This window comes from Ambystoma mexicanum, chromosome 2p (assembly GCF_040938575.1).
Source record: "Ambystoma mexicanum isolate Mex_15411 chromosome 2p, UKY_AmexF1_1, whole genome shotgun sequence".
Taxonomy (NCBI): domain Eukaryota; kingdom Metazoa; phylum Chordata; class Amphibia; order Caudata; family Ambystomatidae; genus Ambystoma; species Ambystoma mexicanum.
Genome location: NC_090923.1, coordinates 880,060,773 through 880,077,187, shown reverse-complemented (window position 1 = coordinate 880,077,187; position 16,415 = coordinate 880,060,773). Strand labels below are relative to the sequence as shown.

The window sequence follows — 16,415 nt, the reverse complement described above, 5'->3', positions numbered from 1 at the left end:
ATAGGGTAGCGGCTGCTGACCCTGAATACCTGTCAAAACACCCAAAACCAGAGAGCCTGGTGGTTCAAGCAGCAACTTCATCTAGCAGTAGGACCGCTTACCCTACTGTCCCACAGGATAGATATGACAAGAGGTACGACTCTATGGCAAAAAAAGTCTTCTCTGCCTGTAGTATGGCGTTGAAGTCCATCAACGCCACCTGTAGGCTCGCCAGGTTCAGTCACACATTATGGGAGTGTGCTTCATCAGCGGCTGACTGCATACCCGAAGGAGAGGAAAAGGAAGCCTTCCTTAACATTATTAAAGATGGCAAAGATGCCATGTGCGAATCACTTCAAACTGGCATTGATTCCACTGACAGTATCAGCAGGGCCATGGCGGCAAGTACAACAATCTGCAGGCATGCGTGGTTGCGAAAGTCGGGCTTTGCCCCTGATGTACAGGCCAGACTTTTGAATATGTCCTTTGACGGCTCTTGGTTATTCGGGAAAAAGGCTGATGACAGTCTGGAAAAGTTACAGACTTCTAAAGCAGCAGCAACATCTTAGGAGCTGCTATCCGCCAAACTCCTTTTCGCCCCTCAGGAACCTCTGGGAGAGGAAAGTCCTTTCGCTATTATTCCGCATTCGGGAAAGGCAGAGGACAACCGGCTCAAAGAGGCCAAAGGAGATCCACCCGAGGTGGACGGGTCAAAAGTACCAAGACCGCAGCAGGTGCCTCTTTACCCTCAGCATCTGCATCATCCGTTCCCAAACCACTCTGAGGCCTTCCCACACAATACACCTGTAGGGGGCAGGTTAGCTCACCATCTGACGGAATGGCAGGCTATAACGTCAGATGCTTGGGCATTGGAGACAGTTGCCCAAGGTTACTGCCTACACTTTCTACACATTCCTGTGTCATCCACCGGTGAACAGCTCTCTAAAAGTTCCAGATCAGCTCCTCTTGCAGGAAATTATAGACCTGCTAGAGAAAGGTGCCCTAGAACCGGTACCTGTAGCGGACAGGAACAAGGGCTGGTACTCCCCCCTACTTTCTCATACCAAAGAAGGACGGAGGGCTGAGACCCATCCTGGACTTACGAGAATTGAACAAGTTCCTCAGGAAGGACAAGTTCAAGATGGTAACTCTCTCTCAGATCCTTCAGGCCCTCCAGCTCCAGGATTGGCTGGTATCTCATGACCTTCAATATGCTTATTTCCATGTGCCAATCCATCTCTAACACAGGAAATACCTGAGGTTCGCAATTGGCGACTCTCATTATCAATTTCGAGTTCTGCCATTTGGGCTGACCTCTGCCCCGAGGGTCTTCACCAAGCTGATGTCGGTAGTGGCGGCGAGTCTAAGGAGGGAAGGGATCCACGTCTACCCCTACCTGGACGATTGGCTGATCAGGGCCGTATCTTCGGAACAGGCCAGGCCCAGCTAGATTATGTCTGCCACTTCCTTCACAAACTGGGCTTCTCCCTCAATTTAAAGAAGTCACAGATGATACCATCACAGAGACTCCAGTTCATTGAAGCGGTCCTGGACACTACCCTGGGAAAAGCCTCGCCACCAGAGGTGAGGGCTCAAGATATTCTACAGATGGTCACCAAGTTTCAAAATGCCCAACGTCTCCCAGCCTTCGACTTTTTGAGGTTGCTAGGCCTCATGGCATCCTGCATCTTCCTTGTGCCAGAGGCTCGCTTGAGAATCAGATCTCTTCAGTGGGCACTGAGAAGGCAGTGGTCGCAATTCTCAGGGAGAATGACAGATCTCCTCCGGATTCCGGACAAGGTAGCCCGCGGCCTGCAATGGTGGGCCTATCCAGAGAACATCTTGAAAGGAGAACTGTTTTGGCAACCATGGCCGGAGATAACAGTAGTCACAGACGCCTCACTCACGGGCTGGGTCCCATGCCAATGACTTGACCATCAGCGGTCGTTGGTCTCCATCGGAGTCCAGACTACACATCAACCTATTAGAGCTGAGAGCGATCAGATTAGCGCTGAAAGCTTTCCTGCCATCAGTACAGGGGAGAAATGTCCTGATAATGACAGACACCACGATGGCCATGCACTACCTCAACAAAAGAGGAGGCGTAGGGTCACTGCCACTGTGCAGAGAGGCGATGCAGCTCTGGTTTTGGGCAATCCAAGAAGGAATCTCTATCGGCAGTCCGCCTAGCCGGAGAGAAGAACTTGACAGCGGACGCTCTGAGCAGGCAGAGCACAGTCTCCCACGAGTGGGAGCTAGCTCAGGAAGTCCTTCAAGAGATCTTTGCCGTTTGGGGAACCCCTCAGGTGGATCTGTTCGCCACAAGCACCAACAGGAAGTGCGATCTGTTCTGTTCAAGGGAATTTCCCCCGAGAGTAGCTCTAGGAGATGCGTTCGTAGTGGACTGGGAGTTTCCACTCCTTTACGTGTTCCCACCAGTGCCCGTTATTCCTCAAATGATCAGGAGGTTGAGAAGAATCCGGAAAACCATGATCCTAATTGCCCCGGATTGGGCCAGGAGAACGTGGTACCCAGACCTTCTAGATATGTCCATCTGTCTTCCAATCCGTCTTCCACTCAAAGAGAATCTTCTCTCGCAGAAGGGAGGTCAAGTTCTCCATCCAGACACCAGAACCCTCGACCTTCACGCTTGGCTTCTGAAAGGTTGAGGTACAAGGATTGGGATCTCCCTGAGATGTCATGGAGGTGTTGCTTTCGGCCAGAAGACCAGCAACAAAGTCTTTATACCGCTGCCGTTGGAACACATTTTGCAGCTGGTGTAGGGAACAGAATATTAACCCTTTTTCATGTGGTACACCAACGGTGTTATCGTTTCTACTCTACTTGGAAAACTCAGGCCTTCAAGTGGGCACTGTAAAAGGCTATCTTGCAGCGCTTTCTATCTTCAAGCGCACTGCGGAGGAACCATCGTATTTCAAAATTCCTCTAGTGGTACAATTTCTCAAGGGACTAACTAATGTCTACCCTCCAAAACCATTCCAGGTTCCCTTATGGGACTTAAATTTAGTCTTAAACTTCTTAATGGGCACTCCATTCGAACCACTTCACTCTTGCGCGCTGAGATTTCTCACGCTTAAAACTGTCCTATTGGTAGCACTAACATCTGCTAGGAGGGTGAGTGAGCTACAAGCTCTCTCCTGTAAACCCCCACATACAATCTTCCACAAGGACAAAGTTGTCCTACAGGTGAAGCCTAATTTCCTCCCAAAGGTGGTTTCTGAATTTCATATTACTCAGAAAATTACCTTGCCTTCGTTCTACCCTCCTCCCCATCCGGGGAAAGAGGAGGAAAGGCTACATAGGCTGGACCCTAGGCGAGCTCTCAGCTTTTACATCAGCAGAATGGCTAGGATCAGGCAAGCAGACCAACTGTTTGTAGGATACTCAGGTCACAAGTTGGGACTACCCATAACAAAACAAACCATCTCCAGGTGGATTATTTTGGCCATCCTGGAATGTTATAGACTAGCAGGGAAAGAGCCTCCCCAAAATCTCAGGGCTCATTCAACCAGGGGTATCGCAGCCTCTTCGGCTCTCCAAAGAGAGTACCGGTCCGGGACCTATGTGCGGCTGCCACATGGTCGTCCGCACATACATTCACAAATTTTTACAATCTGGATTCCTCCACTGCTCAAGAGACCAGATTTGGCAAGGCCGTATTAAATTCGGTCCATCCCTAAAGGGATACATAACACTATCACTCCCACCTCCAATTACATGCCACTGCTATGGGAGTCTATCAAAGATAAGGAATACGTCGGAGGACACAATCCCTTCGAAGAACAAGTTACTTCTTACCTGGTAACGTTCTTTCAACAGGATGTTCCTCCGACGTATTCCTTATCGCCCCTCCCAACCATCCCTGCAGTGATAACTTCCCTTGTGGTTGCAGCTTACGCTCCTTCAAGGTCACTAACCAATTCAAGCACGACTTTTCTTATGCTACAAAACGGAACTGAGCAACGGACGCAGCGCGTGGCTATTTATGGGCATGGTGACGTTGGCGCCGATACGGTGGCCGTCGAGGGACATCGACTCGGGGGACTTCGACGGGCAGCCCCCTCTACAGAAAAAAAGTCCGAGGCCAGTAAGCTGGAAACGTATTATCAAAGATAAGGAATACGTCGGAGGAACATCCCGTCGAAAGAACGTTACCAGGTAAGAAGTAACTTGTTCTTCTCCTTCATCTCCTCCTCCCCTCCCTCCTCTGTCAAATTCTGGCACTACCCCAATTGCTGTTAGGCATCGTAAGCCGTAGCCGCCTGTCTTTGCAGCCTTCTGCCCCCTCCTCTTTTTTTCTCTCAGCACTTACTTTTATTACCTGTCCCTTTGACCATTGATAATAGCCTGTCTGTCTCCCCCTTGTACGATCTTGAACACTCGTCAACCTTTTCTAGATAGTCACTTGTTTGTCCCTAACCATATCCCTTCCTTTCCTATACCCCTATCCCTACTCACCCCCCCCCCTTCCTCTCGTCACACTTGCACTGCAAAAATTGTCGTCAGGCATAGTAATGCTACTGCTAGTATTGTTCTCCTTTTTTCCTCCCCTGCCTCTTCCTTATTGTTTCCATGCACTTGTACTATCTGTTATGATTGATAGTTTATTTTTTCACATTCTGATCTGTTGCAAGGACTTGTTTGTTTTGTTTTTCTCCCATGTTCCCTCCCTCCTTGAAGCGCTTTGAAACACATTGTGTATAGGCACTATACAAATAAACAAACCAATTCAATACCAAGGACTGTATATTTTGTGGAATACTTTCGTTGAAATAATGCACTGTGCAGTAGCACCTGAAGCGTTCCAAGTGCCAGATGGAATTACCAATAAATGATCTCGGACCCAAATAACCGGACAGACTCAAAGAATATGCCAAAGCACTTCTTTATTATCCGCTCAAATAAAGTAGGGAAACCTGGTTAACAAGCAAATTGCAGCTCACACACTCAACTTCATTTCAATTATACAAAGGCTGTGTCCCTCGATGTACGTCAGCTATGACATCCTGTGTGGCAAATGTTGGGTAAGAATTGATGTAGTAACACTGTGAGAATACACAACACTTATCTGCTTGGTATTATGTAACCCGTCTTTTGGTATAGGCCTGGATTACACAAGTTGGTACTGTGACTGAGCACTCAGGCTTTTCTTAAGAAGGGTAAATGTGAGCTTTAGTAAATACAAGTAACTTACACTCAAGGTTTCGGTTAGTTATTTATTTAACATCAATTTTTAAATAAGCTTTATTTAAAAAAGGACAAGGTAGGTAACAATCAAATATACTTTAAAATACTTTTCCAGAATCTGCATAAGTTAAGCGGGTACTCTTTAGAGATGCTTTTTACACACTTCCTACACCTGCCGGTGACTTCATTCACAAGGACAGTAATGGCATTTATATATCACTAGTTATACTTTGCAGATTCTGAGGTTGCACAAAGGTAAGGTTAAAGGAAGGAAATGGTTAAACAGTTTCACAGGGCAGGCAAACGTACCTAAATCTTCCAATGAAGTCTAGACACGCCTTTCACATCAATAACAGTCAAAAAACAAGTTACCACCTATGAGGGACAGAAATATCAAAGTCAATGGACTAGAAGTGTCTGCAGGGAGCCAGGACAACCAAAGTCAATTGGAGCACAGTCTGTGGAGCAGAGTCACTTCTTAGATAATGTCTTGCACAAAGTTAGTTTTGTAGAAGTCCCATGAAGGGTCGCAAGTTGTTAAACCTGTAAAAAGTGGAGTTGTAATAAACTCCAAGAAAAGTAGCCAATGCAAGTCTCAACTGAGAAGAGCACAGCTAAAGACACTGAGGTAAGTACCCCAAGTCTAAACAGTACTGCTGGTTTGAAGAAAAGTGGTCCAGCTGGATTCTGTCTGAATGCAGATCCTGGGTTCCTGAGCCTCAGTTTTGGGGACAAGAGGGAGGACGTCTGGAGGATTCCTGCAGAAGCAATTTGGAGGTCATCGGCAGCTACAGGCTCTTTTCGGATCTGCAGCACTTGACTGTTTCAGCGCATAGTAAACTGCACCACTGCAGATCCTTCACTCCTTGAGTCCTGCACTCTGGTGAGGGGATTTGAGCTCTGGTCGTCCTGCTTCTGGAGGGTCCTTAGGAGACTCCTGGAGCTTCTGGCCGGATTGCAGACGTTACACTCTACGGTGGATTTCTCGACCACTGGCACTCGGTTCTTGCAGCAGTGAAGAAGTACAGCCAATTGGGGAGGATGGTCCAGTGGAGTTCGTCTCAGGGTTAGTTGGTCTCACCAACCCAAGGGAAGAAGTAGTCCCTTCCAGAGCTTCTCTTGTCGATCAGAAAAAGGAGTTTCAGCACAGTAGCAGGGCTTCACCGGAGGATGCAGCAAGCTTCATTCACTGTTTCTTCGTCTGGTGTTGTAATCGGGACTGGTTGCATTCATGCACTCCTAGAGACAAAGAACAGGGGAGTTTCGGGAACCTCCCTCACATCCTGCCTTTCCAGACACATTGGAACCAGAAGCGGGTTTCAGGAGTGAAACCCAGCCAAAGACAAAATGAACAAAGGACTCAAACCCAAGAAAGAACGCAAAAACAGAAAATGGCGAAAGACGACGACTAGGGACATTTTGACAAAATGGTCACCCATGGGTACTGTACTGCAGCTGAGGGTTCAGCCTGCGGTACAAAAGCACAATGGTAGGAACATTAAACCACTGCCACCAGCCATTTAAAGTAGTGAGGGTAACAGAGATGGCACCCCCCAGGTTCTGGCAAATTCACACAAGGTAAGGCCTCTATGCCCACCCGCCACACCTCCTGCGTGCTCCTACCCAGATCACCACCAAGCGCACCACACTGTGTTACTACAGGAATGCACGACTACGGTCACGCACTCAGCCTAGCAACCCCATTACCTGTACTCCCAACCTAGGATACCGCAATGCAAGGATTGGCGTTAGAAGCCAGCCTTCAGAACTCACGCGCTATGTTACTAAGGCCAACTACAGCCCCTGGATTGCCCCGCACTCTGTGGCTACGCTACGACAGATCATCAATGTCCACATCACCAAACAAGACCTCATGGCTGCCACAAATAACCCCATTAATAACATAATCTTTGCACCACCACCCACGCCCAACCCCACTGGTGCCCCCATGCTCATTGCTCATATTGATGCTCCCCCCATGACCACACGCTGTACTATGCTGCCTAATGCTATGTCTATGCACATTGCTCATGCCGCCCCCATGACCACACGCTGTACTATGCTGCCTAATGCTATGTCTATGCCCATTGCTCATGCTGATGCCGCCCCCATACCACCCATTATATGCGAGCCACCCTCCACTCTGGCTAGCCCGCCCACCTCCATGCCTCCCTCTGCCTACACGCTCAGCTGGGCCTTGCTTGATGCACGATCCGTGCCCGCACATGCCCTTGACATCGACCTGCTCATTAAGGACAACCTCATCCTTACTGAAACCTGGCTTAATGAAACCTCAGGCCCAGCCCTATCACTGGCCATCCCTTCTGGGTATTCCATCTTCAGGAAAGACCACACCCCTCAGAGAGGTGGAGGCATTGCCCTCATCGCCAGGGAAGCCATTGCCATTAGAGAAGTTGAAGGCCTTCTTGACAGCAACAGCGACTACCTCCCTCTAAAAATTGTCTCTCCCAACTGCACCATAACCATGCACATTGTCTACAGACCCCCAGGCCCATCTATTGACTTCCATGACACCCTTATCCCTGCACTGTCCAACAACATCAAAAAGACATCGCAGGTCTTACTTCTGGGTGACCTTAACCTAGGGCTGAACTACCCTAAGGGACCCCCCCCACCCCCTGTGAAATCCCTCAAGAAGGCGCTGTCCAACCTCGGCTTCATGCACGCCATTTCTGACCCCACTCATATCTCTGAAGCCAAGTCAGGGTCCATGGAACTATTCACCATCTTTAGGGAACTGAAAAACCATCTGCACCCCCTCCCCCTCCCATCAGTCATCAAAGACGACAAGTGGTGGTGTAGCATTCAGTCTGCCATGCTAGAGAAGCTCAACATCCTCCAAACCAAAATCTGCGGCCACCAAAAAGCCCTCTCCATCATCATAGCTAACATGCGCGCTGAGCCACCCATCAAGACCACCGCCTCCCTTCTATTTGAGTTCAAAGACGTCACTGAGTGAGGGTCATCACCCTGCTCAACTCTATCAAACCTTCCAACTGCAAGAGTGATGCCTGCCCAGCTGGCCTCATCAAAGACTCTGCACCTACCTTAGTCCCCTTCCTTACAGCATTTATCAACTCCTCCTTCCAATCAGGCCATGTCCCTTCTGGACTTGAAGCTTGGGTACACCCACTCCTCAAAAACCCTCGCTCGACACAGCAGTCCCTGAGAATTACAGGCCCATTACCACTGTACCCTTCCTGCTCAAAATTTTGGACAAAGCATCTTACCTGCAAGTCCAAAAGTTCTTAAAGGATAACCGTCTCCTAGGCCTGCGGCAATCTGGATTCCGCCCACGACACGGCACCGAAAAGGCACTCCTAGACCTTAAGAACCAAATGGACGATCTTGGAGACACAGGCAAACCTGCTCTCCTATTGCTCCTGGATCTATCCGCGGCTTTTGATCTCGTGGACCACACCTTGTGCCACCATCTAGCCACCCAAGCCAATTTCTCCCCTAACGCCTGTCACTGGATCACCTCCTTTCTCCAAGAAAGGGCCATGAAAGTCTTTTCAGAGTCTGCCTCCGCCACCCCCAGCCTCCTTACCTGCGGTGTTCCCCAGGGGTCCTGTATCAAACCCTTGCTTTACAACCTCTTCACAAGGCCCTTCTTCAGCATCCTGGACTCCCTTGGTATATCCTACACCAACTATGCGGATGACACACAGGTACTTATCCCACTTACGGGCGACTACCTAGCAGACGCCAACACCCTCACCACTATTTACTCTACCATCCAATCCTGGATGGCAGAGAATTGGCTCTGCCTCAATAGTGAAAAAAACTGAACTCCTCCTCATAGGGTCACCCTTCACACTGGGTAACCTCGGAGATCAGTACGCCTCCTTCACCATTGATAACATTCCTATCAAGGTCTCCAACCATGTTAAGACACTCAGTCTACCTGGACTCCTACCTATCCATGGACAGACAGGTTAATGCTATCGCCGCCTCCTCACCCTACTACTCCAAAATCCTCAATGCTGCAAGGCCCTTCTTGGCCCGCCAGAATTGCCTCACCATTGCCAGGGCAATTATCGGGTCAAGGCTAGAATATTGCAATGCCCTTCTCATTGGGACCTCCAACAAAAACGTGGCCAAATTGCAGCTAGCTCAAAACAATGCACTCAGGGCAGCCACAGGTACCGCAAGAAGAGACCATATCTCCGAAATCAGAAGGCAAGCACACTGGCTCCCTGACAAAGAGAGATTTGTCTTCAAAACTCTTGCCCTCACCCACAAATGCCTCCACAAACTTGCCCCTCCCTACCTGACAAATAGAATCACCAGGCACACGGCCACCAGACCTTCAAGATCATGCTATGCCAACACGATTGTCGCACCTATTACACGAAAGGTCCGCGCTGGTGGCGCCAGCTTCCCCACTCAAGCAGCCACGCATTGGAACTCACTTCCACCTCACCTAAGACTGATTGAATCACACTTAGCCTTTCGCAGGGCTATCAAAACTAGACTGTCTAAACTGAATATCAAACACGAATCTGTATCAGCCATTTCCTGCATATGTGCTTGTTACTGTGTAACCATGAGCCCACTGGGCACCTTCCTTTAATCTTAAGTCTGCTTATCTTCTGTAACAGCACCTCGATGCCTTATGGGCTGCAAGTGCGCTTGATAAATGCAAATAAATAAATAAAATTAAAATAAAGAATGTTACATGAGAATGTAGTATAAGGGGCTACTAGGTAATCCCCCCCCCCCCCAACTACCCTCCTGACCCCCCACACCCCCAGCACTCCACATAAGAGGGGAGTGCTGGAGATGCAAAGAAAAAAGGTAATTAAAGTCAATTTCACTTAACTATTCTTGGGAACAGTAGTACACACAAGAAGAGCTATTTAAACATCATGAGAAATCGAAAGGATTTCTCTGAAACTGCACTGAAGGTGCTGTGTGTCACCATCCAAAAAGTAGATGTGTATGGAGTTTGTCAGACTCCAAAAACAGTAAAAACACATAATCCAAATCAGGTAAAAACACATGAGTGAGAAAAAGGTCTCACTCACTCCAGGATTCCAATCAGAAAGTCCTAAAGTCCAGCAAAAGAGCTGGGGGTCTCTAAGGTTGAAGGGAATTAGCACTAAAATGAGAATTCTCCCAGAACAGCAAGATAATACACAAATTACTACATGAACGTCAAACTCTGATCTTGGTTGCACCAGTGTGCGAGACAAACTCGGTACCATCACCTCATGAAACTGTCTATCAAACCACCAAACAAACTCCACTTATTCTGCAACTTGTCTCTGATAACGCACCCACGCCTGCACGCTACAAACCTGGCAGCATGGCTTCTGAAGTCATTTTGCCCATTGTCTTTTACCATCTATATGCATGTACGTACTGTGTGAGGCAAAAAATCAATTTGTCATTTGGTGTTCAGGCAAGGCTATCAGTCCATTAAATGCACACCTGCAGATATTGTTACATACCTGCTTTACCTGCTTAATTCAGATTTACTTAATTATTCCCCTAAAGTTTAATTTGCGACATTGGCAGCATACACTACATCACAGTGCAAGGTGTCTTGGTGGAGAGTACCTGTTTTCAAAGCATTTATGGAAGACGTCGACACATTTACCCACTAGTCGCATACCCTCTGCCTCGATGGAACCTTAATATGGTTTTGCAAAATCTCATTGTGGGCACATTTGAACCAATTCATAGACCCTATCGGAGAAACTAACTTTCAAAGTAGCCTTCCTAATGGCAGTCACATCGATCTAGGTCTTGCTAGTTTACGAAAACAACGTGAATAGGTTCACAAGCCTCAGAAACATATCTTACCCGGTCATCATTCTTTAGGTTGTATCTGCTTATACTCCTACGTCCGTCCCCATTCCTCCATACTTATGGGACATTCCTCCGTCCTGTGGGATGGGACCGGAGCACTTTGTAAAAAGCATCACATTTAAAAAAAATGTGTCCGTCCTTCTTTTAACGCAGGGTACCGCACGCGGCCGTAACTCAGCGCATCGCCCGTCAGTCCTTTTCTCCGCTCGTTCGGGACTGGACACACTTGCATCTTGGGAAGATTTTTTTCCTTCCAGTTTCCTCCTCTCTTGCTCTGGCTTAGCGGTCGCGTGGTAGTCTGTCTATGCCGTTTCAGCTAGACTTTCTAAATTGCTCTTGTCAGCGACTCTTCGCTAGGGCGGATCCCCATCCTCTTTGGAGTGTTTGGGTCCGGACCAACGGTGGGACTAGTGCTTTTATTGCGATTCCCTTTCGGTCCGGGCGCTTCAATGTCATTTAGAGCGGTGGGAGGAGGTGTTTCACTGATTTCCCCCGGCCCATTTTCAAACTTTCATCGACCAGAAGAAGAAACGCCTGGCAAGTTCTTTACTTTTTAGAGCACCCTGGCCAGGGGACTCCTTCCCGTAGTCTTCCCTGTCCAGGAGGAGCGTCAAAAGCTCTATTACCGGGGCTTTCCCTGAGGTGCTTTCTAGGCCTAAAAAGTGTACCAGAATTATCTGCAGGGGCCTCCGTAATGGGCCTATTGACACCGGATTACATTCCTAGGACCCTCCTGCGGGGGCTATTTCTGGTCCCAGTTCTACTGAGGCGTCGGGTACCGGAGCTTGCTTCGAGGTCTCCTTGACTGGAGCTTCCCGTAAAAACATCGGGGTACGCCCTGAGGCCTCGGTTGAGGTTGTTGATACTGAACGGAAGTTCGAGGCCTGTTGTGAAGAGGCTTTTACAGGACTCTGGTCCGAGGTCCGTCATTTAGAGGCTAAGGTGACCAACAGTTCTGAGAGGCCTGTTAAGGTCCTGTCAGTGAGGTGTGTTCCTCATCATTTCCACTCTTGCGGTGACTCCAGATCTGTTAAGGGGGCATGGTGTGAGGTTTTGAACTGTAATCCCTCTGTTACCGGTAGTGCCGAGGTCCTTCCTTTGAAGGCTAGTTTGGCTGTTAGCATGTCACAGAAACCTCCTAGGCCACACAGTACCGGCTCGGCCGAGGTTCCTTGTGTTAAGGCTAAGGTGAAGACCCTGACCCACCTGTGGGGACCCCTGCCTCACTTCCACACGTGTAACAGTTCTCCTCAGGTGACGACAAAATGGCGGCTGTTCCCGCCAAGACCACGGCGGCCATTTTGGATACATCCCTTACAATTATGCCATCGGCCCTAGGTGTAGTGGGTGGTTTTTCGGGTGAACATCGGTTTCCTTGTGCACATCCGTTTAGTCCAGTTTATGACTGGAACGCTTGGATGCCCCTACCGCACAGTGTCTTGCTTCCTGCAGAATCGGCGCCCTTGATTTATGTGGACACCAGTGGGGAAGGGCCCTCTTGGCAACCCTCTCCCTTGCGTCCCTGGAATTACTCTGCTCATGAGGCCTCCTCCGGTCACGCCTAAATCTTCGGCGGAGGACGTCTTTTTCTTCAAGTTTCAAAAACGTATGCGTTCCGACCTCATGAAGGAGTACTTTGAGGCTTGTTTAGGGAGATATGCCTGCCTACGCCGACGGTCGCAGCTGCAGTTCCGCTGGCTCCACCTTTACCTGCTGGGCCTCGCCCAACTCTTCCACCCCTGCCTCCGTTGTCCCCAGTGGATAAGGCCATTGTGGTGCCTGATCCGACTCAGCCTAAACCGGACCTGTCGGACGACCTGCAGGGCGATCAGGACAGCGAAGACCAGCCCCGCTCTAAGAAACCACACTCTGGGCTGTTGGTCCATTCTTCGGAAAAGGTGGCCTTAGTGTCATGTCTGCCCCCCTCCTCCACGGTAGTGGCTGCGGCCACTCTGCAATCCAGACCTGCTGCAACCTCTTCTAGGACGGCTACACAGGTTCTGAGCAAAGGGGACAAGCTTCTTGACTCCCTTGGGAGGAAGATTTTTACTAATTCAGCCCTGCAGCTGCTTCAAGCCAATGCAGAACTGGTGTTAGCGGGGGCGAATATGAAAATGTGGAAAGGTCTGTCAGAGTTTGAGGAGTTTATTCCCACTGAAAAGCTTGAAGATTTCAAAGCAGGATTGTCGGATGCCAGGGTCCTGGCACGGGACCTGCTGGAAGCTGCGGCTCATCATGTCGACACCTCGGCCCGGGACCTTATACTTGGCGTGGATACCTCTCCACGCCACCAAGTTCTCTAAGGAGGTGCAGGATAAGGTTTTGGACCTACCTTTTGATGGCAAGGAGCTCTTTCATTCTACAACAGACGTGGAGCTGACCAAAACTAAGGACAGCACTCAGACCGCCAAGTCCTTGTCTGTGCTGGTAAAACCACCTTTCAGGACACAGAGATCGTTGTCGCAGCCTCGGCCGTCCTCTGGGTTCAGGGTTTGTTTAGATCGTAAATCCTGCAGGGTTGATACCACTTTGGGAAATTCCCACCAAAGGCAGCAACAGTGTCGGTTTTTCTCCCACTCCTCAGCCGCCTCCTCAGGTTCAGGTGGTGCCTCCACTGAGAAACCAGCTAAATGAGTTTTTTCTGCGCTCGCACGAGACACCGGTGGGAGGATGCATTGCATCTCATTGGGAGGCGTGGCAGACCATCACCGAGGACCGGTGGGGCTTGTCAGTCGTCGCTCGGGCGGGCTTCCGCTTACCCCTTCCCCCCTACCCCACCCATCAATCCTCCCAGCAGTCAAGAGAAATTCAAGATGATCACGCCTTGTCAGATAAAGTCCTCTTTGCAGAAGGGCGATTGGCTCAGCGTGGTGGACCTTCAGGATGCGTATATGCATATTCTGATCTGGAATCCACACCGGAGATACCTACGGTTTTCCGTAGGGGAGTTGCACTTCCAGTTCGGAGTGCTCCCATTTGGCCTCAGCTCGGCACTGCGTGTCTTTATGAAGATGTCAGTTATCGCAACTTATCTTCGGCTTCAGGGTATCCATGTGTATATGTATTTAGACGATCGGCTGTTGCGCAGTCCTTGCCCGCTGAAAGCCTCCAGCAATCTTCAGTCTCTACTCCAGCTCCTGTTCCACCTTGGGCTGTCCGTGAACTGGCGGAAATCCTCCATGACGGTCTCTCAGTACTTTACTTTCCTGGGTTTTCGTTGGAACACGATCGACTGCAGAGTTTACCTGACCGGGGACAGAATGGCGGATCTGTTGGCCACGTGTCAGATGTTTGCGATGTCGGAGTGCATGTCTGCCTGGCGGTTCCAGAGGCTTATGGGCCTCATGGCATAGTGCGTATTGCTCTTCCTCTTGCTCAGCTCAAGATGAGGCGGACGCAGATGGCTCTTCGGAGTTCTTGGCGTCAGGCTGTGGATCCGGACTCCAAGTTAATATTGATTCCGGCTTTCATGAGAATGGACATTCTGTGGTGGTCATCTCTCAGCAACCGGTCGGTGGGCGTGAGCTTTCAAGACCCTGCTCCGATGGTGACCATCACAACGGACTCCTCCCTTCTGGGGTGTGGTGCAATGTTGGATCTTCTTCAGGTCTTCGGCCTCTGGTAGCCCTAAGACAAGTTCCTTCATATAAATCATCTCCAGCTTCTGGCGATCGTCCTGGCGCTCAAGGCGTTCAGGCCGATCATTGCCAACAACGTGGTTTGTGTCCGCACGGACAATGTGGTGTCCATGTTTTACATCAACAAGCAGGGGGGCACCAAAGTCCTCCCCTCTTGTGGATCTTGCCAATCTGATTTGGGAATGGGCGGTTCAGCATGGTGTCTGGCTGGTGGCAGTACACATCCCGGGCCAGCTGAACGTTACGGCAGATGCCCATAGCTGACGAACATTGGTCAGCTACGAGTGGGAATTGAAAGCGGAGGTCCTCTTACAGATATTCCTGTGTTGCGGCACTCCGGAAGTGGATCTCTTCACAACATCGGCAAACAAGAAACTTCCTCTGTAACGCTCCAGAAATGGGCTGGGAGCCTGCTCTCTGGGAGATGCTCTCGAGATTCCCTGGCACAACATGAGGGCCTATGCTTTTCCGCCTCCGCCTCCGCCTCTGCCTCTGATTCATCGGACGATTTGTTAGCTGAGGAACACAGTGAACTGTTCTCTTCTGCTCATAGCTCCGTGGTGGCCTTCCAGGTTCTGGTTTTCAGAACTTCAACATCTCTCGGTGTGTGCACCGATCAGGCTTCCATTGGTTCCCGATTTGCTTCACCAGAGAGATCGGCAGCTGTGGCACCCCTCCCCACAATCGTTCAGCTTGGCGGCATTGGTGCCCGAGTTCAGATCTTTAGTACATCTCAATCTGTCTTCGGACAACATGCACACTATTCAGGAAGCCTTCTATGAGGTCTCGGTACAGAAGCAAATGGCTTCGGTTCTGTCACTGGTGATTAGCCAAACAGCTGGACCCCAGGGTGGCTACGATTGACACGGTGCAGTCCTTCGTCTCTCACCTAGCAGAGTTGGGTATTCATGTCCTGTCATGCAGGACTTATCTTTCGGCTGTGGCCGCCTACCTATCCTCGGACCAGTGCTCTTTTTCGCTGTCACAAAAAGTGGTTAAAAGGCACTTTGCGGGTGTAATGCTTTGTTACCCTCCTGTTCGCAAACCGTACCCGACGTGGGAATCTGAATGTGGTCCTTACTGCCTTGTGCCATAAGCCTTTCAAACCAATGGCTACAGTAGATCTTAAGCACCTTTCGCGGAAGGTGTCTTTCTTTGTTGCTGTTACTTCAAGGCGTGTGAGTGAGCTCCAAGCTTTGTCGGTGGAGCATCCCTTCTTGGTTGTCCTAAGGACAAATCCTTCTTTCCTACCAAAGGTGGTTTCGGATTTCAATCTAAATCAATCTCCCTGCCTGTCTTCTTTCCAAACCCGGCTTCGGAAGCTGAGAGGGTTTTGCATTGCCTAGATGTTAGAAGAGCTCTTAAGTTCTATCTGGACAGAACATCTGAATTCAACTATTGGTGACCTTTGGTAATCTGCAAGGTAGGCAGGCCTCCAAAGCGACTATCTCTAGATGGATTGCTGCCTGTATTACGGAATCTTACTGTTCAGGGTCTCCGGCCTCCTAAAGGGATTCATGCACATCTGGTACGGGGCAAGGCAGCTGCTGTTGCCTTTCAAAAGTATGTCCCCTGGGAGACCATCGCAAAAGCGGCTACTTGGGCCTCCCCATCTGCTTTTTTGTAAACATTACTGTTTGGACCTGAGCTCCAGATCTGATGCTCAGTTTGACCAGGCTGTGCTTAAAAACCTTTTTCAGTAGGGGGTTTCCATCCACCCGTAGTTCCTGTGAGGAGTGCTTGGGAGTCTCC

General features: G+C 49.6%; 1 protein-coding gene across 5 annotated transcripts in view; it reads left to right on the top strand.

Annotated features, from left to right (window-relative positions):
• ARHGAP35 (Rho GTPase activating protein 35) overlaps positions 1-16,415 on the top strand; it is an 849,836-nt gene that overhangs the window by 631,942 nt on the left and 201,479 nt on the right. The gene's annotated exons all lie outside the window — the stretch shown is intronic.